General features: G+C 42.2%; 1 protein-coding gene across 1 annotated transcript in view; it reads right to left on the reverse strand.

Annotated features, from left to right (window-relative positions):
• Positions 1-26,111, reverse strand: part of LOC135111514 (organic cation transporter protein-like) — an 87,384-nt gene that overhangs the window by 27,782 nt on the left and 33,491 nt on the right. The window lies entirely within an intron of this gene.

Genomic DNA, 26,111 nt, shown 5'->3' on the forward strand with positions numbered 1-26,111 from the left:
AAAGATGTGGAAAATGCAGATTGGTATCATCAGGGTAGGAATGAATAGGGTAATAAGTTTGGGTTAGAAGATGACTGAGAAATAAAGTGGGTGACATGACCACCACTGTTAATATACCTGGAAGAACAGTGACCCTCTACCACAGCAACAATAGAACGGTCAATTAAGTTAAATAGAGAAGGATGAATGTCGTTGGAGATAGCTTGGAAAGCAAAGTTTTTTTTTACCAGATACAATGAAATGCTTTTGATATTTATTTTATGTAAGAGGGACACTGGCTAAAGGGTACAAAAACGTAAAAAAAAAAAAGACCTACTAGAGTAGTTTCCATAGAAAAGTAAAAAAAAGAAAAAATTATCGTAGCCTCCCTCTTGAAAGATTTTAAGTCATAGGAAAGAAGAAATATAGAAGCACCAGAGTTTAACAGAAAAGGGAATAAATGCATTAGAGAGATAGACAAAATAAGGATGAGAGAAAGAAGAAAGTGGTGTGCAGCGAAGCTGCTGGAGGAGGGAAGGCATGCAGTTAACAAGAACAGAAGAGCAGTTAGCGTGAAAATAGCTGTAGAAGAAAGCAAGAGATGCAATATTGTGGCGATGAGAAAGAGGCTGAAGACAGTCGGTTAGAGTAGATTTGATAAGACGAAATGCTTTTGATTTCACCCTATCTAAGAGATCGGTATGAGTTGAACCCCTTTCCCAAACTCCATACAAAGACAGATGAAGCCCCTGTACAGACATAACAGCTGGCGCTGTGAGAAAACTTGCAGAGATGACTCAAAACACCTAACTTCATATAAGGTGTTTTGGCTAGAGATGAGATGTGAAAATTTCAATTTAGATTTGGAGGACAGACCGAGGGAATTACATTTAGAAGAAGGGGACAGTTGAATGTCACAGAAGAGGGGATAGTTATCTGGAAGGTTGTGTCAAGTTCATAGATGGAAGAATAGAGTTACTGATGGAATGAACATTACTAAGTTTAGTGCCCCAATCAAAAATTTTAGATATATCAAAAGTTAAGCATTCTGTCAAGCTTCCCTGCGTGAGATGTATAATTCCTGAAGGGTTGGATGTCTATCAAAAAAAGTGGAAAAGTGCAGAGTGGTATCATAGCGTAGAAGTGGATAGACGAAAAAATTTAGTTTAGAAGGCCAATGATGAACAATAGGAAGAGAGTGCATGACAGGATAGAACTGTGAAGGATACCAGTGTAATAGATTTAGAAGTGATTATTTACCACGGCAGCAATATAATGGCCACAAAGGGAATCTAAAGTGAAGTTACAGAGAGAAGGATGGGAGCGGTAGGAGCATAGTTTGGAAATCAAAGCTTTGTGTCAGACTCTATTAAATGTTTTTGATATGTCAAAGGCAACACCAAAAGGTTCACCAAAATCACTAAAAGAGGATGATCAAGAATTTATTAAGGAAAGCCAGATCACCAATACAATGGCCGCGACGGAAACTATACTGGCGATCAGATATAAGGTTGTGAAGTGATTTACGTTTAACAATCTTCCTGTTGAGAACAGATGAAAAATCAGAGAGTCAGGATATTAAAGTAATCCAACGGTGGTTTGAGGGACTAGAGCTGTCACTCTTTTCACAAACAGGATGAATGTAGGCAAACTTCCAGGACAGAACGCTGAGGAACACCATTGTTAACAGATATAGGAGAAGGAGCCAGAAGCCAGATTACTACTAGAACGGTCATGACGGAAACCATATTGGCGATCAGATACAAGTTTTTGGAATGATAGATATTTATGAATCTTCCTGCTGAGAATAAATTGAAAAACTATAGAGAGGCAGGAAATTAAAACAATAGGATGATAGTTTGAGAGATTAGAGAGGTTACTCTTTTTTGTAAAGACTTAATGCAGGCAAACTTCAGCAAGAAGGAAAATTAGATGTTGATAGACAGAGTTGAAAGGGTTTGAGTAGACAAGATGCAAGTATGAAAGCACAGTTTTGAAGGACAACAGGAGGGACCCTATCAGGTTCATAAGCCTTCCGAAGGTTAAGGCCATCAAAGGCAAGGAAAATTTCACTATGAAGGATTTTAATGGGTAGCATGAAGTAATCAGATGGTTGAAAAGAGAGAGGAAGAAGACCTGAATCATCTAAGATAGTGTTTTTAGCAAAGGACTGAAAAAAGAGTTCAGCTTTAGAGATAGATAAGATGGCAGATACCATCAGTCTAAAATAGAGGGAAAGATGAAGACGCAGAGTTATTAGAGATATTTTTCCTTAGGTGTCAGGAATTACGAGGGGAGTTAAATATAGGAAGATTTTGAAATTTTTTACTGATGAAATGTTTGGCTAGTTGGAGAACAGACTTGGCATACCAGTGACCTTCTACCACAGCAGCAATAAAACTATCAGAAACTCGTAAGAGGGTAGTTTGGAAATCAAAGCTTTGTGTCAGACTATACCAAATGCTTTAGATATGTCAAAAGCAAGAACGAAAGTTTCACCAAAATCTTTAAAATAGGATGACCGAGACTCGGCAAGGAAAGCAAGATCATCGACCGAGCGACCACGACAGAATCCGTACTGGCGAACAGATAAAGTTGTGAAGTGATAGGTGACTGAGAATCTTCCTGTTGAGGACAGAAAACTGTAGACACGACAAGAAACAGGATGATCGTTTGAAAGATTAGACTGGTTACCCTTTTTTAGTAAAAGGTTAAATGAAGTCAAGCTTCCAGTAGGAAGGAAATATAGATGGTGACAGACATATTGGTAGAATATGACTATTCAAGGTGCAAGCACGAAGAAACAGTTTCAGGGAAAAACTGGAAGAACGCCATCAGGTCCCATAAACGTTCCGAGGACATGAAAAAAAAAAAAATCAACATTACGAAGAATCTTAATAACAGGCATGAAATACTCGGAAGATGGAGGAGAGGCAGAAACAAGCCCTGAATCATCCGAGATGGAGTCTTTTTTTATTATCATTATTATTATTATTATTATTATTATTATTATTATTATTATTATTATTATTATTATTATTATTATTATTATTATTATTAATTCTATTTTAAGGAAAACTGAAAAAAGAGTTTAGCTTTTAAAAACAAATGAGGTGGTAGTGGTGCCACCAGATTGAAACACAGGAAGGTAAGATGAGGAAATTTTGTTGGAAATATTTTTAGCTAGGTTTCACAAGTTGTGAGGAGCTAGATCTAGATAGATTTTGACATTTTTTATTGGTGGAGTTTTTGGTTTGTTGGAGAACAGTCTCTCTCCATAAGATATTAGACCTATTGCTTCATTATCTTTGCTATAATGGGGTTTAGTCTACACGGTGCCTGTCTGATAGGTTTCTTCTCATCTTTCTGATGTCAGATAAGGCTCTAATTTTTGGAGAATTTTAGTTAGACGAATTACATCCAGGACAGAGGAACTCTATATCTTGTTCTAGCAGGAATGCGTCATCACCTCTCGACTCGTTTTCATTCAAATTCATAATGAGCATTACACCCTGCTTTTCTGATGATTCCCTGACGCTCTTTCCCCATATGGTTTAGGAAATTTACATGGACTAGTTGTATGTCCTTACGCCTATCAGGCGTCAGGATAATGTAATTTGTGGGAAAGATTTTCTTGGTAATGTCATAAGGTCCTAAACATTTGCTTTTAGGTGAAGTTCCAGGGATGGGGAAGAAGACTAACACTTTGTCACCCAGTGAGAACGATCGCACAATCGCCTTTCTCTGTTGCCCCTTCATACATACGTGAGATTTGCCGAGGTTTTCTATGGCAAGACTGTGGCAAGTTTATCCTGTAGAGTGTCGATGTACTGAGCCAGGGTGACATTTGGGACAGGTGTATGCTGGAGCCACTACTACGACCGAATAATAGTTCGAAAGAGGAAAAAACCACTCTCCTGGAAACTTTCTCTGACAGCAAATAACAACCAATCTATGTTTTTATCATAATCCCTGCTGCTCTCCAAACAATATTTCTTTAACATTGACTTTAGTGTTTGATGGAAACGTTCCAGAGAGCTTTGCGATTGTAGTCTGTAAGCAGAGGACGTTACATGATGCACATTGAGTTCCTTGATGATTTGTTCGAATAAATGGCTGGTGAAATTGGTCTCATTGCCAAGTTCGTACAATACTAGGGATTCCGACGGTGGTATAAAAAAAAAAAAAAATGTAACAGGTGTTTGACATTGGAGCTGAAATCTACTTAAGGGGGATAGCTTCGGTATAACAAGTGATGGGATCCAAGATGGTTAGAAGATACTCGTTTCCTCGCTTTGCTCTAGGCAGGGAACCAACAATCTACATTCAGATGGCTCTGAAATATCATGTATTGGGGAGATGAGAAAAGGAAGAATAACTTGACTGGGATTGCCCACCGCTTGACAAACATGACAAGATTTAACAAACTCATTTACGTCCTTGTTGAGGCCAGGCCAGAAGTAATTAACTATCTTGGCACGGGTGTTTCTAATACCTAGATGGCCTGTCTGCCTATCATGTGCTAGTTTGATTATGGCCTGACGTGCGGATTAGGGTACCACAACCTGAGACCTGAGTATCTGAGCCAAGGAGATGAGGGGGTCTAAACAGCCTGAGGAGGACTCCATCTTCATAATAGAAGTGGGGAGTTTTGGTGGAATGGTCGTCTGAGGCCTCATGGCCTCATCTGAGTTAGCGAGATATGCGATTGTAAAGTTGTAATGAGGTCTGGAAATTATGGTTCAGTGGTTTTCAACCAGCAGGGGGGGTGCGCCCCCCCACTGGGAGGGCCCTTTAGTGGGAACCGCCTTGTCGTGGTTGGGAGGCTTGCGTGTCCCTATGACCTGGCGAGTGAGGTGGTTTCACCCCTTGCTCTGCCCTACTTAGGAGGAGAGGGCTACGCCAGTGAAAGACCAGACTAAATGGTTTCCATAGTTATGCTGCCAGTTCAGGTCAATGGTGGTGTTCACCAGAGGGACCATCTTTTGAGGTTGTCATGTGTTGGATGGTTGGGTGTCTGAACTGGGATGCGTTGTGCCTTAGCTCCGTCATGAACAAACTTTCGTATCATGAGAGACCACTTTTTAAAATGAGTGGCCCCCCATGGGGACGAGGTACCCAGTTCATGGCAGCCAGCACTCGTCCCCTTCGTAGTCCCAGTAGGTGGTTTTCCCTTGCCCCATGGAACCATTTTATTATTATAATATCCATATGGATAAAAATAAAAACTCCTCTGGTCCTCGAAGAGTGGTCGACCAGGCCCTCGATACATCACTCTCTGGTTGAAATGGTGATGTGTAGGAAGGAGCTCTTACTCATCCTACTGTTGCTTCCCATAGTGGAAGACCCCTTGGGTCAGTTGTTGACTCTTTTCTTGACACTCTTATGATCATAAATGTCAATATCTCCATGTCATACCGTTCTATCCGCTCGGTTTTCAAATCTTTTGGAACTGTTCTCCGCATCCGTTTGAAATACGACGACGATTCTCTATCTAATCGGTGCTGTGTTACATTTACTTATGGCATTGCCCCCAAAGATGCTCTTTAGGCAATAAATTCTCTGCATTTTGTACACAGCAACTTAATTGCTGAGGTTAATCGATCAAGCAATGTTGCTGATAGCGAAAATGACGATTGTCCTAATGTCTTTGATGGTACTGAGGAATGTGCTTCCAAAGTTCGCCACCCACCTACACCATACTGGTTTCTAGTATATTATGGGGGAAGACCGAAGAAACTTTATTCGCGCTGCCAAGTACATAGAGAGGGAGACTGGAGTCCTCCCTACAAGTAACATAAAAAAAATATGGCAAAGGTGTATTGATTAAAGCTAAAGGTTTAATACAATACAAGGAAGAGGCAGTAGGCACTTGCCGAAATGATAATTACTCCCAGTGAGGTCTAAAGCAATGGGTGCTGTGGGTGCTGTGGGGGTGCTGTGACCTTATCATTTAACCCAGCTGTGACCTCACTGAAAGTTTCCCTTTGTGTCTCAGAACACAAGGGGGCAGTCACAGCCTGCCCTCTAAAGACAACTCCCTTCCTTCACACAAAACTACAAGCACCTAATTACACATACGCACTCTTCATTCAAAATTCAAAATTATCATAGCGACTCATACACTAGAGTCCCCATCTGGGGAGGGGACCACAAATGTCCACAGGTCGGACTGTTCTTCTGATATCGACCCCAAGTGTCTTGACACCCCCTGAACTTCTTCTCCATTAACTTCTGCAACATTAAGTCTTAGATCTAACTTTCAATCTGTAGAACACAATATCCCCTCTTCTAAACCTCATCTTCTTTTCCTCTCTGAAACACAGGTATCTGAGGCAACTGATGTAGCTCCTTTTCTGTTCCCTCCTACTTTATCCGCATTTTCAATCCAAACTCTATGTTACGTTTATGTACGCAACAACTTAACCTTCTCTCGTGCCCACGCTCTTGAATCTTCCGAGTTTTCCACCATCTGGCTACGACTACAGAGTCACTCTCAAACTAAATTTAACTGTGCTGTATGCCTCTCACCTAACTCCTCTGACTATAAGAAATTCTTTGACTACTTAACTTTCAAAGTGGAATGACTGTTCCCTCTTGCAGAGATCTCCATTCTTCAATGTTCACCACCAGCTTTGGCTTTCCTCTCCATTCATTGACCATCCAGGTGAACTAGACTTCAACTTCAACTGCCATCCTCTACGACCTAGAGTAATTAGTGCAACACCCTGCTCGTCTTCCTGGCTGTCTTTTTATTTATTTATTTATCTTTTTTTGTAGGAGAGACATTGGTCAAAATTGAAGGGTAAGTGTCTTGAAACCTTCCTCTTGAAGGAGATCAAGTCATAGGAAAGTGGAAATACAGAAGCAGGCAGGGAGTTCCAGAGTTTACCAGAGAAAGGGATGAATGATTGAGAATACTGGTTAACTCTCGCATTAGAGAGGTGGACAAAATAGTGGGTGAGAGAAGGAAGAAAGTCCTGTGCAGCAAGGCCGCAGGAGGAGGGGAGGCATGCGGTTAGCAAGATCAGAAGAGCAATTAGAATGAAAATAGCGGCAGAAGACAGCTAGAGATGCAACATTGCGGCGATGAGAGAAAAGCTGAAGACATTCAGTTAGAGGAGAGGAGTTGATGAGACGAAAAGCTTTTGATTCAACCCTGTCTAGAAGAGCGGTATGAGTGGAACTCCCCCAGACATGTAAAGCATACTCCATACATAGACGGATAAGACCCTTGTAAAGAGTTAGCAGTTGGAGGGTGAAAAAAACTGGTGGAGACGTCTCAGAACATCTAACTTCATAGAAACTGTTTTAGCTAGAGATGAGATATGAAGTTTCAAGTTCAGATTATAAGTAAAGGACAGACCGAAGATGTTCAGTGTAGAAGGGGTGGACAGTTGAGTGTCATTGAAGAAGAGGGGATAGTTGTCTGGAAGGTTGTGTCGAGTTGATAGATGGAGGAATTGAGTTTTTAAGGCATTGAACAATACCAAGTTTGCTCTGCCCCAATCAGAAATTTTAGAAAGACCACGCAGATTTCACGCACGGAAGCCACAGAACGCCTGACCTTCTGATCTTTCTAAAATTTCTGATTGGGGCAGAGCAAACCTGGTATTGTTCAATGCCTCAAAAACTCAATTCCTCCATTAATCAACTCGACACAGCCTTCCAGACAACTATCCCCTCTTCTTCAATGACAGTCCCCCTCTTCTACACTGAACATCCTCTGTCCGTTCTTTACCTATAATTTAAACTTGAAATTTCACATCTTATCTCTCGCTAAAACAGTTTCTATGAAGTTGGGTTTTCTGAGACGTTTCCGCCAGTTTTTCTCACACCCCCAGCTGTTAACTCTGTACAAGGGCATTATCCGTTCATGTATGGAGTACGAGTATACTTCACATGTCTGGGGGTGTTCTACTCATACCGCTCTTCTAGACAGGGTGGAATCAAAAGCTTTTCGTTTCATCATTTCGTTTCCTCTAACTAACTGTCTTCAGCCTCTCTCTCATCGCTGCAATGTTGCATCTCTAGCTATCTTCTACTGTTATTTTCATGCTAATTGCTCTTCTGATCCTCGCTGCACAAGACTTTCTTCTTTCTCCCACCCCTATTCTGTCTACCTCTCTATGCAAGAATTAATCAGTATTCTCATTCACTCATCCCTTTATATGGTAAACTCTGAAACTCCCTGCTTATTTCTGTATTTCCACCTTCCTATGACTTGAATTCCTATAGGAGGGAGGTTTCAAGACACTTATCCCTCAAATTTTTACTACCGCTTTGGACCCTTTTCTGGGACTGACATCTCAGTGGGCTTTTTTTTTTTTTTATTGGATTTTTGTTGCCCTTCGCCGGTGTCCCTCCTACATAAAAAAAAAAAAGAAAAGAAAATGATGCCCCTCCATTTACCTTGCCCTTCTGATGGGATCTTCGAATCCACCAAGCCACACAGAACATTCAATTACTGCAAAACACTCATTTTCATCCAGGACCTGTACAGATTAACAGAAGATGACATCCTTCAGCTATGCCTTGATAATGTTCATCGAGTGGCCAAACTTAAAGGAAATAGTAATATGATCATGGTCTTTTCTGTGATTCTTTTCTCCCTGAATGTGTTAAGATTGATCCTCTTCCCCCTCCAGTTAAGACATTCGTTGACCATCCTTGTATGAGTTCGGTCATGGGAGGAAGAACTGTCCCAACCGTCCCCGGTGCGGTCACTGCTCAGCCCTTGACTCACACCCTACTCCTAAATGCGAATCAAGACCCTATTGCTTCTGCTGTAAGAAGGCTCACCTGCTACGTTCTAGACAATGTAAGAGGTACCGTCTTGAGCAAGACATTCTTCACCTGGCTAATTCTCAGTTCATTAGTTTTGGAAGTGCCAGGTAGGAACTTCTTTTTCGACAAAAAAGATTGTGGGGCAAAGACCTATGCCTCTTTCCTCCACTCTAGTTTGACCTCCTCTACCACAGGCAATAAGGTTGTGACATCTTCCCACCTTTCTCAGCCACTAACTATTTCCTCCCGTTCTTGTGAGAGTGTCGCTTCATCGGTTACCGTGTCCAACAAATTATTCTGTTTTGGAATGCGTCTCCTCTGTATCCTCAGCAAGCCCTCCGCTACATGATCAGAAAAGTCCTTCTCTGCATCATCACCAGCTACATCACAAACTCCTCATACAAGAAATGTTCATGCCCACGAACGAACCCCGAGACTTCTAAAATCCATAGACAAATACAAACAAGTCTTCCAAGCTCCCTCCGCAAGTCCCATCAGAAACGTTCCCAGGGGTCTGCTGAATCTTTAGACTCAACAGGTGCCCCCATAGAAAGATCCCTGTGAGAGCTTCAGATGACAATAAGCAAGATATAAATAATATAAGTGATTCTTTCACATCCAAAATGGACATGGAGGGTCTCTCTGTCCCTCTTCTCGATAGGCCATCCGCCAAGAGCGATACAATACCATCCTTGTCGAAGAATCCACCTCTTCCGTTATTTTCATGAGTTTCAGAGACTCGGATAGCTATCCCCACACTAGTCACTCAATCTCAGGTTTATGCTTCTACAAGCAACAATAAATCTCGCCACTCTAATTAGGCTGGCAGAGATAAGCTTCTCTCTGGGGCTTCCCTGAAAACCCCCTCAAAATGGTAATGTTCAAGATTCTGCAGTGGAATTATCTTTTGTCTGCGTGCCTCCTGGGAGGAACTCCGGCTGTTGGTCTCTAGATTTTCTCCTGTTTGCACTCCCCCTTGTCGTGGTGTGGGAGCTTGCGTGTCCCTATTACCTGGCGAGCGAGGCTAGAGGGGCTTCGGCCCCTGCTCCTCCTTACCAAGGCTACCCATGCTAGCAAGGTCGCCAGTGAGGGATCAGACTAAATAGTTCCCAGAGTTAGGCTGCCAGTACAGGTCAACGGTGTCGCTTACCAGAGGGGTCTCCTCTTGAGGTCGTCCTGTGTTCAATGGTTGGGTGTCTGGGCTGGGATGCGTTGTGAGGGGAAGGTCTTAGCTCCATCGTGGACAAACTTTCGGGTCATGAGGAGCCATTTCCATTTCTTAAAAAGAGTGGCCTCCATAGGCACGAGGTACCCCAGCGCTTGCTCCTTTCGTTGTCCCTGTAAGCGGTCTCCGTATGGGTAAATATAAAAACTCCTCTGGGCCTCGAGGGGCGGTCGACCAGACCCTCGAGATGTCATCCTCTGGTCGTGATGGTGCTGTGCAGGCAGGAACTCGTACTCCTCCTCCTGTTGTTTCCCAAGGTGAAAGACGCCTTGGGTCAGTTGTTATGTCCTGTCTTAACATTCTCATGATCATTATTGTCTATGCCTCTATGTCATGCCGTGCTATTCATTTAGTTCTCAAGCCTTTCGGAACAGTTCTCCGTATCCATTCCAAATATGATGGCGATTGTCTCTCTAATCGGTGGTACATGACATTTACATCAGACGTTACTGCCAAAGCTAATCCTGAGGCAATAAATTATCTGCGTCTTAGAGAGAAGAACTTATTTGCTGAGGTCATTCGATCAAGCAATGTGGCTGATAGCAGAAATGATTATTGTCCAAATGTCTTTGATGATGCAGAAGAACGAGCTCCTAAACTTCGCCACCCACTTACACCTTAATGGTTTGTAGCATATTATAGGGAAGCTCGAGGAAACTTTGTTCACGCTGTCAAGTATCTAGAAATGGAGATTGGAGTACTCCCTACAAATAACATTAAGAAATATGGCAAAGGTGTCTTGATCCGAGCTAAAGATTTAACACAGGCGATGATGCTCCTCCATCTACCATGCTCTTCTGATGGAGTCTTAATTTACCAAGCTACACCGAACATTCAGTTACTGTAAAGGACGTATTTACAGCCAGGACCTGTACAAACTCTCAGATGACATTCTTCAGTTATGTTCAGATAATGCTGAACTAGTGGTCAAGATTACAGGCAATGGTAATATGATAATGTTCACATTCTATTGTTCTTTTCCCCCTGACCGTGTTAAGACCATTCCTCTCTCTCTCCCAGTAAAGGCTTTCATCGATCGTCCATTGCAATGTTACCGCTGTTACGAGTTCGGTCTTAGAAGGAACAACTGTACAAGTCTTCTACGTTGTGGTCATTGCTCTGCCCTTGATTCCACCGTACCCCTGAATGCGAATCAAACCCTTATTGCTTCTTCTGCAGGGAAGCTCATCTACTACGTTCTCAACAATGTAAGAGGTACCGTCTTGAGCAGGACTTCCTTCAGCTGGCTAATTTTTAATTCTTGGCAGTGCCAGGCGAGAACTTCTTTTTAAACAGAAAGATGGTGGGGCAAATACGTACACCTCCTCTGTCCACTCTAGTTCCTTTATTTCTACCACACGAAATAAGGCTGCAACACCTTTCTGCCTTTCTCAACCATCAATTGTTTCTTCCTGCTTCTGTGAGAATGTCGCTGCTTCACTCACTGTCTGCAACAGGTTTTCTTTTCTGAAAAGTGTCACTTCCTCTGCATCTTCAACCAAGCCCTCTACTACATCTTCAGGAAAGCCTTCCATTGCATCTTCACCAGCTACATCACAAACTCCTCGTACAAAAGTACATATTGTCTAAGTCCACGCCCACATGGATTCCAAACCAGGAACGACTTCCAAGACTTTTAAACCGCTACAACAACATATTAACAATTCTCCCACGCTACCTGTTCAGTCCTACCAGAAACGTTCCCGGGGGTCTGCTGAGTCTTTAGACTCAATGAAAATATCTGTGGGGATGTCAGATGTCCCTGAGCCATACATAATCAGTCAAAGTGATTAATCCATTTTTGATATGGATATAGTGAGTTTCTCTTCACATCATTCGAATAAGACTTCCTCCAAGAGCGATACTGATATGTCTTTATCGAGGAATCCTTTCCTCTTGTCTCTTCAGGAGTTTCGGAGACTCGCGTGCAGGTAGCTATCCCCACATCAGTTACAAAAATCTCAGGTTACTGCGCCTACAAGTAACGTAGGATCAGATAAACCTCGCTGGCCGAGTAAGGCAACAAGTCAGGTTGGCAAAGAGAAGCTTCTAACCTCAAAATAATAAAATTCAAGATTCTGCAGTGGAATTGTCGCGGTTTGCGTGCCTCCTGGGAGGAATTCCTGGTGTTGATTTTTAAATTTTCTTCTGTTTGCATTTGTTTGGAAGAGACAATGCTCGGAGAATCAGCACACTTTCTTTCCCCAGGGTATCGTGCTTCCTTCTCCACTCCATTTCCTGGTCAGGACCACCACGATGGAACTGCCATCTTTATTCGCAATGATATTCCTTTTATCCACCTACAGATTCACTTGCTGCTGCAGGTTACTCGTATTCCTGACCGTCTTGGAGATACGCCCAACATTCTTGACCTTTTCCTGACCTCTAATCCTTCTGCTTATGCTGTCACCCTTTCTTCTCCGTTGGGCTCCTCCGATCACAATCTCATATCTTTATCTTGTCCTATCACTCCAATCCCTCCTCAGGATCCCCCTAAGCGAAGGTGCCTCTGGCGTTTTGCCTCTGCTAGTTGGGGGGACCTGAGGCGGTATTTTGCTGATTTTCCTTGGAATGACTACTGCTTCCGTGTCAGAGACCCGTCTTTGTGTGCTGAGCGCATAACAGAGGTGATAGTGTCTGGCATGGAGGCGTACATTCCTCACTCTTTTTCTCGTCCTAAACCTTCTAAACCTTGGTTTAACACAGCTTGTTCTCGTGCTATACATGATAGAGAGGTGGCCCACAAAAGGTACTTAAGCCTTCCTTCACCAGAATCTCATGCACTTTATATTTCTGCCTGGAACCATGCCAAGTCTGTTCTCCAACTAGCCAAAAACTCCTTCATTAACAGAAAATGTCAAAACCTTTCAAGATCTAACTCCCCTCGTGATTTCTGGCATCTAGCCAAAAATATCTCCAATAACTTTGCTTCTTCTTCTTTCCCTCCTCTACTTCAACCAGATGGCACCACTGCTATCACATCTATTTCTAAAGCTGAACTCTTTGCTCAAACCTTTGCTAAAAACTCTACCTTGGACGATTCTGGGCTTGTTCCTCCCTTTCCTCCACCCTCTGACTACTTCATGCCTCGTATTAAAATTCTTCGTAATGATGTTTTCCATGCCCTCGCTGGCCTAAACCCTCAGAAGGCTTATGGACCTGATGGGGTCCCTCCTATTGTTCTCCGAAACTGTGCCTCCGTGCTTGCACCTTGCCTAGTCAAACTCTTTCAGCTCTGTCTGTCAACATCTACCTTTCCTTCTTGCTGGAAGTTTGCCTACATTCAACCTGTTCCTAAAAAGGGTGACCGCTCTAATCCCTCAAACTACCGTCCTATTGCTTTAATTTCCTGCTTATCTAAAGTTTTTGAATCTATCCTCAACAGGAAGATTCTTAAACATCTATCACTTCACAACCTTCTATCTGATCGCCAGTATGGGTTCCGTCAAGGCCGCTCTACTGGTGATCTTCTGGCTTTCCTTACTGAGTCTTGGTCATCCTCTTTTAGAGACTTTGGTGAAACTTTTGCTGTTGCCTTGGACATATCAAAAGCCTTTGATAGAGTCTGGCACAAAGCTTTGATTTCCAAACTACCCTCCTACGGTTTCTATCCTTCTCTCTGTAACTTCATCTCAAGTTTCCTTTCTGACCGTTCTATTGCTGCTGTGGTAGACGGTCACTGTTCTTCTCCTAAATCTATTAACAGTGGTGTTCCTCAGGGTTCTGTCCTGTCACCCACTCTCTTCTTATTATTCATTAATGATCTTCTAAAACAAACTTCTTGTCCTATCCACTCCTATGCTGATGATACCACCCTGCACTTTTCCACGTCTTTTCATAGACGTCCAACCCTTCAGGAGGTAAACATATCACGCAGGGAAGCCACAGAACGCCTGACTTCTGATCTTTCTAAAATTTCTGATTGGGGCAGAGCAAACTTGGTATTGTTCAATGCCTCAAAAACTCAATTCCTCCATCTATCAACTCGACACAATCTTCCAGACAACTATCCCCTCTTCTTCAATGACACTCAACTATCCCCCTCTTCTACACTGAACATCCTCGGTCTGTCCTTTACTTATAATCTGAACTGGAAACTTCACATCTCATCTCTAGCTAAAACAGCTTCCATGAAGTTAGGTGTTCTGAGACGTCTCCGCCAGTTTTTCTCACCCCCGCAGCTGCTAACTCTGTACAAGGTCCTTATCCGTCCATGTATGGAGTATGCTTCACATGTCTGGGGGGGTTCCACTCATACTGCTCTTCTAGACAGGGTGGAATCAAAAGCTTTTCGTCTCATCAACTCCTCTCCTCTAACTGACTGTCTTCAGCCTCTCTCTCACCGCCGCAATGTTGCATCTCTAGCTGTCTTCTACCGCTATTTTCATGCTAACTGCTCTTCTGATCTTGCTAACTGCATGCCTCCCCTCCTTCCGCGGCCTCGCTGCACAAGACTTTCTTCTTTCTCTCACTCCTATTCTGTCCACCTCTCTAACGCAAGAGTTAACCAGTATTCTCAATCATTCATCCCTTTCTCTGGTAAACTCTGGAACTCCTTGCCTGCTTCTGTATTTCCACCTTCCTATGACTTGAATTCCTTCAAGAGGGAGGTTTCAAGACACTTATCCACCAATTTTTGACCACTGCTTTGACCCTTTTAGGGACTGGCATTTCAGTGGGCATTTTTTTTATTAGATTTTTGTTGCCCTTGGCCAGTATCCTTCCTACATAAAAAAAAAAAAAAAAAAAAAAAAGGTTGTTGCTCTTAAGATTTTTATAAAACGTTTTTATTCATTGTGCAGCCTGTATCTGCCTCCTAGTGTTCCTATTGAGAGAAATGAACTTGATAATATTTTAAATGATCTTCCTTCTCCTCTTATTTTATTGGAAAACTTCAATGGTCGCCATCCTTTGTGGGATAATGACGCTGTCAACCCTCGTGGTCTTTTAATTGTTTGTTTTATCGAGGATTCTTTTCTTGATTTGAAGTGGGAAGTTTTACCAGATGTACATGGGAGCGATCACTTCCCAATTTTATCGGAGTCAGCTGATTCTGCACCACAGTCACGTCCTCCCCGATGGCGGTTAGATAAGAAGGTTTGGCACTAATTCAAAGATCTCACCACCCTTGCCCGCTCAATGGATAAGACTGGAAACTGTGATGAGGCTGCAACCTACTTTACTGATGTCTTGCATTCCGGTGGTATTCAGTCCATCTCTAAGACATCTGGAGATTTCCTAAACGTTTTGTTACTTGGTGGAATGCGGTTTGTACAGACGCTGTTCAAGAAAAGCGTGCAGCCTTTTCTCGGCTTCGACGGCATCGTGGGGACGTCCACGGTTTGGAAGCTTTTCAAGAAGCGCGTGCCCATACTCGCCGTACCTTAAAAAGCTCAGCAGGAGTCTCTTCCATCATAGTTCGCACACCACTCACCGAGGTCTTCAACAAAGTCCGCAAAATATCTGGGAAGTAATCTGCTCCTTCCCCAACTGTTTTATCCCATGATGCCAATCTGTTTGTTGAACACTTTGCAAGTGTCTCCTGGTGGAGAGTCTTATAATGTCCCATTTTCTCGGTCTGAGCTACGAATGGTTTTGTCCTAGTGCCATGATTCATCCCTGGATTCTGATGACATCCCATATTCCTTTTTGTGGAATTTGCGTTTATTTGGAATGGTGATGATTTTCTATCCCCTTGCGGTGTGGCTGTAATTATTCCCATTCCAAAGCCTGGAAAAGATCATCAGTTAACAAGCAATTATCGCCCCATTTCTTTAACCTCATGCATTTGTTGCTGGAAAAGATGGTAAATATCAGGCTTTTGTAGTACTTGGAGAGAGGCAATTACCTGTCTCCAGTTCAGTGTGGTTTCTGGAAAATGCGATCTACGACTGAAATCTTCCATTTGTGAGGCATTTGCTAATAAGCAACACCATGTCATAGTCTTTTTTGATTTAGATAAAGCTTATAACACAGCCTGGCGTCATGGGATTTTACTTTGTTTGAGTTTGGCTTTCGTAGCCGATTCCCTGTTTTTATACAATAGTTTTTATGTCATAGTTTTTTACAGGTACGGATTGGTGGCGATCTGTCAGGAGTACGCCCACTTGAAGATGGCGTGCCACAAGGAAGTGTACTTAACTTAGTGTCACACTTTTCGCTGTAGCTATAAACAGTATCATTGGTATACTTCCGGAAGGAGTTCTTGGTAGCTTTTATATCGATGACTTGTCTATTTCCTTTTCTGCAGCTCGGATGCCATTGATTAAGAAGAAGCTGCAGGTGGCACTCAATAGAATTTCTCAGTGGGGTGCAACTTGGGATTTCGTTTCTTGGCTTCTAAGATTGTGGCCATGCATTTTTGCCGCCTTCCTGGTATTCACCCTGACACAGACTTGTATCTATATGATAGAAGAATCTCTTGTGTGGAAGAAACTCGTTTCCTGGGACTTACATTTGACAGTCAGCTGACTTGGGTACCCCACCTTCGTTATATTAAGACGGCATGCATGAAGGCGCTGTCACTTCTAAGAGTTTTGGCTCATACTTGTTGGGGCGCTGACAGACAGACCCTTCTAGCCCTGCACCGAACTCTTATTCTTTCTAAATTAGAGTACGGTTGTGAAATCTATTCGTCTGCCACTGAGGCTCGGCTGCGTGTGTTGGATTCTGTGCACCACGCTGGTATTCGTCTTGGTGCGTTCCGCTTATCCCCAATCCTTAGCTTGCTGGTGGATGCTGGTGTCTTGCCACTGTCTCTACTAATGAGGTGTTGGTATTGAATCCACCGCCTTCCTGACGCTGTTTCTCTGAGACAGTTTCTCATGATGCACGTTCTCCCTTATATGATGTTCGCCATAATTTTCCTAAGACTTGGATATCGGGTGAAGTCTGCCATGCCGAGTTTGATATACCCTCCATCTCCATTTGCCCCCATCGCCTCCCAAGGGTCGGGTATTGGCAGTTTTCGCGGATATCGATCTGCCCTCCTGCTTTTAATAATAATAATAAAAAAAAACTTATTATCACAATAAGTCTCATGCTTTATTTGTTGAACACTCTTCAACACACTCTGGCTCCGTCCCTGTCTACACAGATGGTTCAAAGTCTGAAACAGGAGTGGGATATAGTGTTATATTCCCTTCCTTCTGTCGAGGCTATAGCCTTCTGAGTTGCCTTTGTTTATAGAGCTTTTTTTTTTTTTTTTCTGTTTTTAGAGTTACCTGCCATTATTTTTGCCCTAAAAATAACTTTTACTTTACCGGTTGTAAGTTTTACTATTTTTAGAGACCCTTGTAGTGCGTTGTCTGCCGTGGACTATTTTACTTCCTCTCTCCCTCTCCTAATTTAATCTGTTTTTGAGTGGTTTCACTTGCTTCAGCGCAGAGAATATCACATAACATTTTGTTGGGTACTAGCACGTGTGGGAGTTCACGGTAATGAGAAGGCCAATAGGCTGGCTGGCTAAAGAGGCGGTTACTCAGGTTGCTCCTTCCACCACTATTCCCTTTTATGATTTATACACAAGTATAAGGGTAGCAGTTCTTGCCAGCTGGCAGGGCAGGTGGGAAGATGTGGTTGCCATGACTAAGATGGGGGAGATAACCTCTGCAACTTTCCGCCTATGGACATATGTCTATGTGTAGGGGCGCAACTCAGAGACTGCACTGGCCCGTCTCCGGACAGGTCACACGTCTCACTCATGGTTACCTCATGTCCCAGGAAACCCAATCATTCTGTGATGATTGTTTAGTTCTCCTTACAGTGTGAAACTTTCTAGTGGAGTGTCCCAGTATGGTGGAGCTGCGGGAGCGATATCTCTTTCGCTGTCGCGATGAGGATCGGACTTTCCAGATGTCGCTGATACTTGGAGAGAGGGTTCTGTCCCCGGGACATGAGGTTCTTATGTTTGTGGGAAAGGCTGGTCTTCTAAACAAATTATAGATTACCTTTTAAGTGCTCTTTTATATATTTTAAAAGTAATATAATATTGGACAGAACAGATTGGACAGATTATCTTTTAACTGTTTTTATAATCATATTGTAAGTAATATAATATTGGGCAGTTCAGGAGGAGGAGGCAGTAGGCACCTGCCGAAACGATAATTACTCCCAGTGAGGTCTAAAGCACTGTTCAGGGGGTACTGTGAACTTATCATTAAACCCAGCTGTGACCTCACTGAACGTTTCCCTTTGTGTCTCACAACACAAGGGGGCAGTCACAGCCCTCTAAAGACAACTCTCTACCTCCACACAAAACTACAAGCACCTAATAACACACACACCCTTCACTCAAAAATTTTAAAATCATGGCGACTCCTACACCAGCCTCGGAGTCCCCATCTGGGGAGGGGACCATAAATGTCCCCAGGTCGGACTGCCTTTCCGTCGACGACCCTAAGTGTCTTGACACCCCCCTCAACTTTTTCTTCATTAACTTCTGCAACATTCGCGGTCTAAGATCTAATTTTCAATCTGTAGAACACCACCTCTCCTCTTCTAAACCTCATCTTCTTTTCCTCACTGAAACTCAGGTGTCTAAGGCAACTGACAATAGCCCCTTTTCTGTTCCCTCCTACTTTCTCTATCCTCATTTTCGATCCAAAGCTGGATGCGGCGTTTATGTGCGCAATGACTTCACCTGCTCTCGTGCCCACGCTCTTGAATCTTCCGAGTTTTCCACCATCTGGCTGCGACTACAGAGTCATTCTCATACTAAATTTATCTGTGCTGTATACCTATCTCCTAACTCCTCTGACTATAAGAAATTCTTTGACTACTTAACTTCCAAAGTGGAGCACATTCTGACCCTCTTCCCTTTTGCAGAGATCTCCATTCTTGGAGACTTCAATGTTCACCACCAGCTTTGGCTTTCCTCTCCCTTCACTGACCATCCTGGTGAACTAGCCTACAACTTTGCTATCCTCCATGACCTAGAGCAATTGGTGCAACACCCTACTCGTATTCCTGACCGTCTTGGAGATACGCCCAACATTCTTGACCTTTTCCTGACCTCTAATCCTTCTGCTTATGCTGTCACCCTTTCTTCTCCGTTGGGCTCCTCCGATCACAATCTCATATCTTTATCTTGTCCTATCACTCCAATCCCTCCTCAGGATCCCCCTAAGCGAAGGTGCCTCTGGCGTTTTGCCTCTGCTAGTTGGGGGGACCTGAGGAGGTATTTTGCTGATTTTCCTTGGAATGACAACTGCTTCCGTGTCAGAGACCCGTCTTTGTGTGATGAGCGCATAACAGAGGTGATAGTGTCTGGCATGGAGGCGTACATTCCTCACTCTTTTTCTCGTCCTAAACCTTCTAAACCTTGGTTTAACACAGCTTGTTCTCGTGCTATACATGACAGAGAGGTAGCCCACAAAAGGTACTTAAGCCTTCCATCACCAGAATCTCATGCACTTTATATTTCTGCCCGGAACCAAGCCAAGTCTGTTCTCCAACTAGCCAAAAACTCCTTCATTAAAAGAAAATGTCAAAACCTTTCAAGATCTAACTCCCCTCGTGATTTCTGGCATCTAGCCAAAAATATCTCCAATAACTTTGCTTCTTCTTTCCCTCCTCTACTTCAACCAGATGGCACCACTGCTATCACATCTATTTCTAAAGCTGAACTCTTTGCTCAAACCTTTGCTAAAAACTCTACCTTGGATGATTCTGGGCTTGTTCCTCCCTCTCCTCGACCCTCTGACTACTTCATGCCACGTATTAAAATTCTTCGCAATGATGTTTTCCATGCCCTCGCTGGCCTAAACCCTCGGAAGGCTTATGGACCTGATGGCGTCCCTCCTATTGTTCTCCGAAACTGTGCCTCCGTGCTTGCACCTTGCCTAGTCAAACTCTTTCAGCTCTGTCTGTCAACATCTACCTTTTCTTCTTGCTGGAAGTTTGCCTACATTCAACCTGTTCCTAAAAAGGGTGACCGCTCTAATCCCTCAAACTACCGTCCTATTGCTTTAATTTCCTGTTTATCTAAAGTTTTTGAATCTATCCTCAACAGGAAGATTCTTAAACATCTATCACTTCACAACCTTCTATCTGATCGCCAGTATGGGTTCCGTCAAGGCCGCTCTACTGGTGATCTTCTGGCTTTCCTTACTGAGTCTTGGTCATCCTCTTTTAGAGACTTTGGTTAAATTTTTGCTGTTGCCTTGGACATATCAAAAGCCTTTGATAGAGTCTGGCACAAAGCTTTGATTTCCGAACTACCCTCCTACGGTTTCTATCCTTCTCTCTGTAACTTCATCTCAAGTTTCCTTTTTGAACGTTCTATTGCTGCTGTGGTAGACGGTCACTGTTCTTCTCCTAAATCTATTTACAGTGGTGTTCCTCAGGGTTCTGTCCTGTCACCCACTCTCTTCTTATTATTCATTAATGATTTTCTAAACCAGACTTCTTGTCCTATCCACTCCTATGCTGATGATACCACCCTGCACTTTTCCACATCTTTTCATAGACGTCCAACCCTTCAGGAGGTAAACATATCACGCAGGGAAGCCACAGAACGCCTGACTTCTGATCTTTCTAAAATTTCTGATTGGGGCAGAGCAAACTTGGTATTGTTCAATGCCTCGAAAACTCAATTCCTCCATCTATCAACTCGACACAACCTTCCAGACAACTATCCCCTCTTCTTCAATGACACTCAACTGTCCCCCTCTTCTACACTGAACATCCTCGGTCTGTCCTTTACTTATAATCTGAACTGGAAACTTCACATCTCATCTCTAGCTAAAACAGCTTCTATGAAGTTAAGTGTTTTGAGACGTCTCCGCCAGTTTTTCTCACCCCCCCCCAGCTGCTAACTCTGTACAAGGGCCTTATCCGTCCATGTATGGAGTATGCTTCACATGTCTGGGGGGGTTCCACTCATACTGCTCTTCTAGACAGGGTGGAATCAAAAGCTTTTCGTCTCATCAACTCCTCTCCTCTAACTGACTGTCTTCAGCCCCTCTCTCACCGCCGCAATGTTGCATATCTAGCTGTATTCTACCGCTATTTTCATGCCAACTGCTCTTCTGATCTTGCTAACTGCATGCCTCCCCTCCTTCCGCGGCCTTGCTGAACAAGACTTTCTTCTTTCTCTCACCCCTATTCTGTCCACCTCTCTAACGCAAGAGTTAACCAGTATTCTCAATCATTCATCCCTTTCTTTGGTAAACTCTGGAACTCCCTGCCTGCTTCTGTATTTCCACCTTCCTATGACTTGAATTCCTTCAAGAGGGAGGTTTCAAGACACTTATCCACCAATTTTTGACCACTGCTTTGACCCTTTTATGGGACTGGCATTTCAGTGGGCATTTTTTTTATTAGATTTTTGTTGGCCTTGGCCAGTATCCTTCCTACATAAAAAAAACAAACAAACTTATTTTTGCACTGGGAGAACATGGAGGCAAGTGAGAAAGACACGTAACGAACAAATCTGGGCCTTGGGGATTGGGTTAGTGGGGTCAGTGTCTTGGGTATGGAATAGACAACGCCAGACATATTAGTCTGGGACAGTGGGGGTCAGTATCCTGTCACTTTAAATTAAATTAAATAAAATTAAATTAAGTAGCTAACACCACTTTACTAACCCTCTAATTTTTTCTGGCTCTTCCCATTTTCTTTTTCATGTTTTCTTTCATTGTGGTCTTTTAACAATTTTTACCATGCCTATAATATTAATACCGATATTCTAAAAATTGCAATCTTTGTCCTTTTTAAACGTTTGTAGCGGCGCCATATGACCGTGATGTTGCGGCACCAAAACTTAAACTAATCAATCACCCCACTCGGCTCGAAATCCGAGTGGGGTCATCTAGTGGGGTGCCACAGGAATCAGTATTAGGACCATTGTTGTTTTCAATATATATATCAATGTCTTGGATAGTGGAATTACTAGGGATGTTAGTAAATTTGCGGATGACAGAAAGATAGATAGATGAATTAAGTCGGAATCGGATGCCATCGCCTTACAGGCAGATTTAGATAGGATGAATGAATGGACGGACAGATGGCAAATGCAGTTTAATATCAACAAATGCAAACCAGGAGTTATGGTTAGCTCTGAACTCCGTCTAGGTAAGCTATGCATAGAGGCCAGAAACAGGGCAAGTAGGGTATTAGGATTAATTTTTAGGAGTGTTAAAAATAGAAGGCCCGAAGTGATATTAAAGTTATATTTGGCGCTGGTCAGACCTTATATAGACTACGCTGTGTAGTTCTGGTTCTCACATTACAGGAAAGATACAGGTCTATTAAAATCATTACAGAGGAGAATGACCAAAAGGATACAGGGGATGAGGAGTATTCCTTACGAGGCGAGATTGAAGCTGTTAAATTTACATTCTTTTAGCGAGACGTAGGTTAAAGGGGGACCTAATAGAAGTCTTTAAGTGGAATAAGAGTTATAACAAGGGTGATGTAAGCAAAATTCTTAGGATCAGCAACCAGGATAGAACAAGAAATAACGGGTTCAAGGTTTAAAAATTTAGGTTTAAGAAAGAGATAGGAAGAAATTGGTTCTCAAATAGAGTGGTAGATGAGTGGAACGGACTCAGCAATCATGTTGTTAGTGTTAAGATATTAGGGAGCTTTAAGAGAAGATTAGACGGGTTTATGGATGGGGATGATAGGTGGAAATAGATAGGTATATTTCATAAAGGGACTGCCACGTGTAAGCCTGGTCGCTTCTTGCAGCTTCCCTTATTTCTTATGTTCTTTTGTTCTTATGTAGAGACCGAAAAGGAGGAGAGAGAGCTGAGAAGGCTTCAGTTGGAGGCTGAAGCTGAGGAAAGGAGATTAAAGAATGAGGAGGCTAGAGAAGCCAGAGAAGCCAGGAGACTAGAAGACGAGAGAAATGAAGTTACTTCAGGCGGAGAAGGAGCTGAAGATGTATGAGGTGAATTAACTTCTCCAACTAGAACATTCTTCTCAGCCTCTTCCCTCTCATACATCTTCAGCTTCTTCTCCGCCTGAAGTAACTTCATTTCTTTCTCCTTTTCGGCTTTAAGCCTCCTTGTCTCTCTCTCGTCTTCTAGTCTCCTGTCTTCTCTGGCTTCTCTAGCCTCCTCATTCTTTAATCTCCTTTCTTCAGCTTCAGCCTCCAACTGAAGCCTTCTCAGTTCTCTCTCCTCCTTTTCGGTGTGTGTGTGTGTGTGTGTGTGTGTGTGTGTGTGTGTGTGTAGATAGTTAGATAGATAGATAGATAGATAACGCAGCCACTGCGGGTGCAAGCCAGCCCAACTCAGTGCCGGATAAATGGGGAGTGTTGCTGACAGGTCTAGTCAACCTAGTCAATCGGGAGTTATTTGTGGACAATAGTATGGCTAGGGCGTCCCCCTTAAGCGACGCGCTGCAACAACCCCTGGTTGCAGTGGAAAATGGGCAAAGGGTACCGCAGAACCCACGACTGCGGTTAAAGAAGATAGTGGGAAACAAGACCAAGAACTGGAAAAAGAAGTGGTGACACAACATAGATTATTAGTAGCAGATTTTAGGATGAAAAGTGGAAGGGAGAGAAGGAGAGAAAAAAGAAAGAAGATTAAAGTCTGGGAGCTGAAAAGTGAAAAGAAGAATGAGTTTAGAAACAAAGTTGAAGAAACGTTCAGGGAAAGACAGAACTGGCAGCTTACCAGAAACAACAGAGGAGGTGTGGGAAGATATGAAAGATTTATTAGTAGCAAAAGCAACAGAGATTTGTGGTAAGACAAGTGGAAAACCAAAAGAGAAAGATACATGGTGGTGGAATGACAGGGTTCAAGCTGCAATAAAGGATAAGAAGTTAGCACTAAAACAAATGAAAGACATTGAGAATGACACCACTAAAGAAAATTATAGACAAGTCAAGAAGCAGGCAAAAAGAGCAGTAGCCAGAGCAAAGAGTAATACATACACAGATTGGTATGAGAGGCTGGATACACCGGACGGAGAGATTATATACAGAGTAGCAAAGGTAAGAAATTAAATGAGGAAAGATGTTGGTGAAGTTGGCAATAGTAAAGGACCAAAACGGAGACATTCTTATGATGGAAGAGGACATAAAAAGATGACAGGAATATTTCTCAAACCTGTTAAACATGGAAAATGAATATGAAGAACTGAGTGAAACATTACCAGTGGAAGGGCCAATACCCAACATAAGTAGAAGGGAAAGGCTAACAAGGCAGGAGGAAAATCTGAAGTAACAATAGAAATTATTAAAGTACTGGGAGAGTTTGGAGTGGAGTGGACATAGTCATTGTTAGAAAAGATTTGGAGCACGGAGAAAATGCCTGAAGACTGGAAGGAAAGTAGAATGGTTAAGTTGTACAGGCAGAAAGGAGATATATTAAGTTGTAAAAACTACAGAGCTGTTGGAGCATAGTCTGAAAATACTAGAGTTATAGAAGGGAGACTGAGAGATAGTCAAAATACACAACCACCAATTTGGATTTATGAGGGGATTGAGCTCTGTAGATGCAACATTTTTTGTGCGACAGATACAAGAAATATATCTAGAATGAAACAGAAAAGTTTATTGGTGTTTTGTGGACTTGCAGAAGGCGTATGACAGGGTGGCTAGGAAAGTATTGTACTGGAGCTTGAGGAAGAGAGGAGTGCCAGAAAAGATGATAAGACTAGTGAAAATGATGTATGAGGGAGCAAAAACAACAGTGCAGATAAGGTATGGGGAAACGGAATCCTTCCCAGTTGAAGTAGGACTCCATCAGGGATCAGCTTTGAGTCCTTTTCTCTTTTTCATAGAGTTGGACACAATAACGATGGATGTGAGAGACAATGAGGACTTGTGCGAGTTGCTGTTCGCCGACGACCTAGTCATCATTGCGGATAAGGAGGAAGAATTACAGGAGAGATATTTGTTATGGAAAGGCAACCTGGAGAGAAAGGGAATGAAAGTGAGCACACAAAAGACAAAGGTAATGGTAAGCAACAGAAAAGGTTATGAGGAAATAAATGTAACATCAGAGAATGGCATAAGACTGAAACAGACAATAGATTTCAAATACCTAGGATCAGTAATTGCAGAAGAAGGAGGAACAGAAAAAGCAGTTAGACAAAGAGTAAAAGCTGGATGGGAAAAATGGAGGGAAGTGAGTGGAGTAACCTTAGATAAGAAAATACCACTGAAGCTGAGAATGAAGATATACAGAATTGTGTTGAGATCAGTAGTTCTGTATGGTGCAGAGACATGGTATTTAAGGAAGAAAGAGGAAGGCATTCTGGAGAGAACGGAGATGAGGATGGTGAGATGGATAGCTGGCATTTCACTGTTAGAAAGGAGACAAAGTAAAGATATAAGAAGAATGTGTGGAATATGTAGTATCAAGGATAAGGCAAGAGAAGCAAGACCAAGATATTTTGGTCACGTGATAAGGAGAGAAGAGGATGAACCAGTGAGGAAAGCAATGATGGTGGAGGTTAGGGGGAGAAGGAGGGTTGGGAGACAGACAATAAGATGGAGAGACGTAATAAGGAGTGATATGAACAAGCTGGGAGTGCAAGAAGATGATGCAATGGATAGAAACAGATGGAGAAGGATAACTCGAGCGGCTCACCCTGCAATACAGTGTGATTAAGGTCGTATGAAGATATATATATATATATATATATATATATATATATATATATATATATATATATATATATATATATATATATATATATATATATATATATATATATATATATATATATATATATATATATATATATATATATATATATATATATATTTTTTTTATTCACTTATAAATTTTTATCAGTCTTGCTCTTGTATATGTAAGAAGGGAGGAGAAAATCTGTGTGTTTTGCCTAGTGAAGTGTTAAAACATCGTAATTCTCCGCCCATTACGCGCCTAACAAAGTGTTTTACAGAATATTCTGAGTTGAGCTTGATTTCTCAGTCTCGTGAAAGATTTATCCTTCCTCATAGAAATGAAGAGAAAACGGAAGATTTTAGCATTGTCATATATATATATATATATATATATATATATATATATATATATATATATATATATATATATATATATATATATATATATATATATATATATATATATATATATATATATATTTTTTTTTTTTTTCTTTCGAATTATATCATGAACGATGTTCTCTCTCT

This window comes from Scylla paramamosain, chromosome 22, assembly GCF_035594125.1.
Source record: "Scylla paramamosain isolate STU-SP2022 chromosome 22, ASM3559412v1, whole genome shotgun sequence".
NCBI lineage: Eukaryota > Metazoa > Arthropoda > Malacostraca > Decapoda > Portunidae > Scylla > Scylla paramamosain.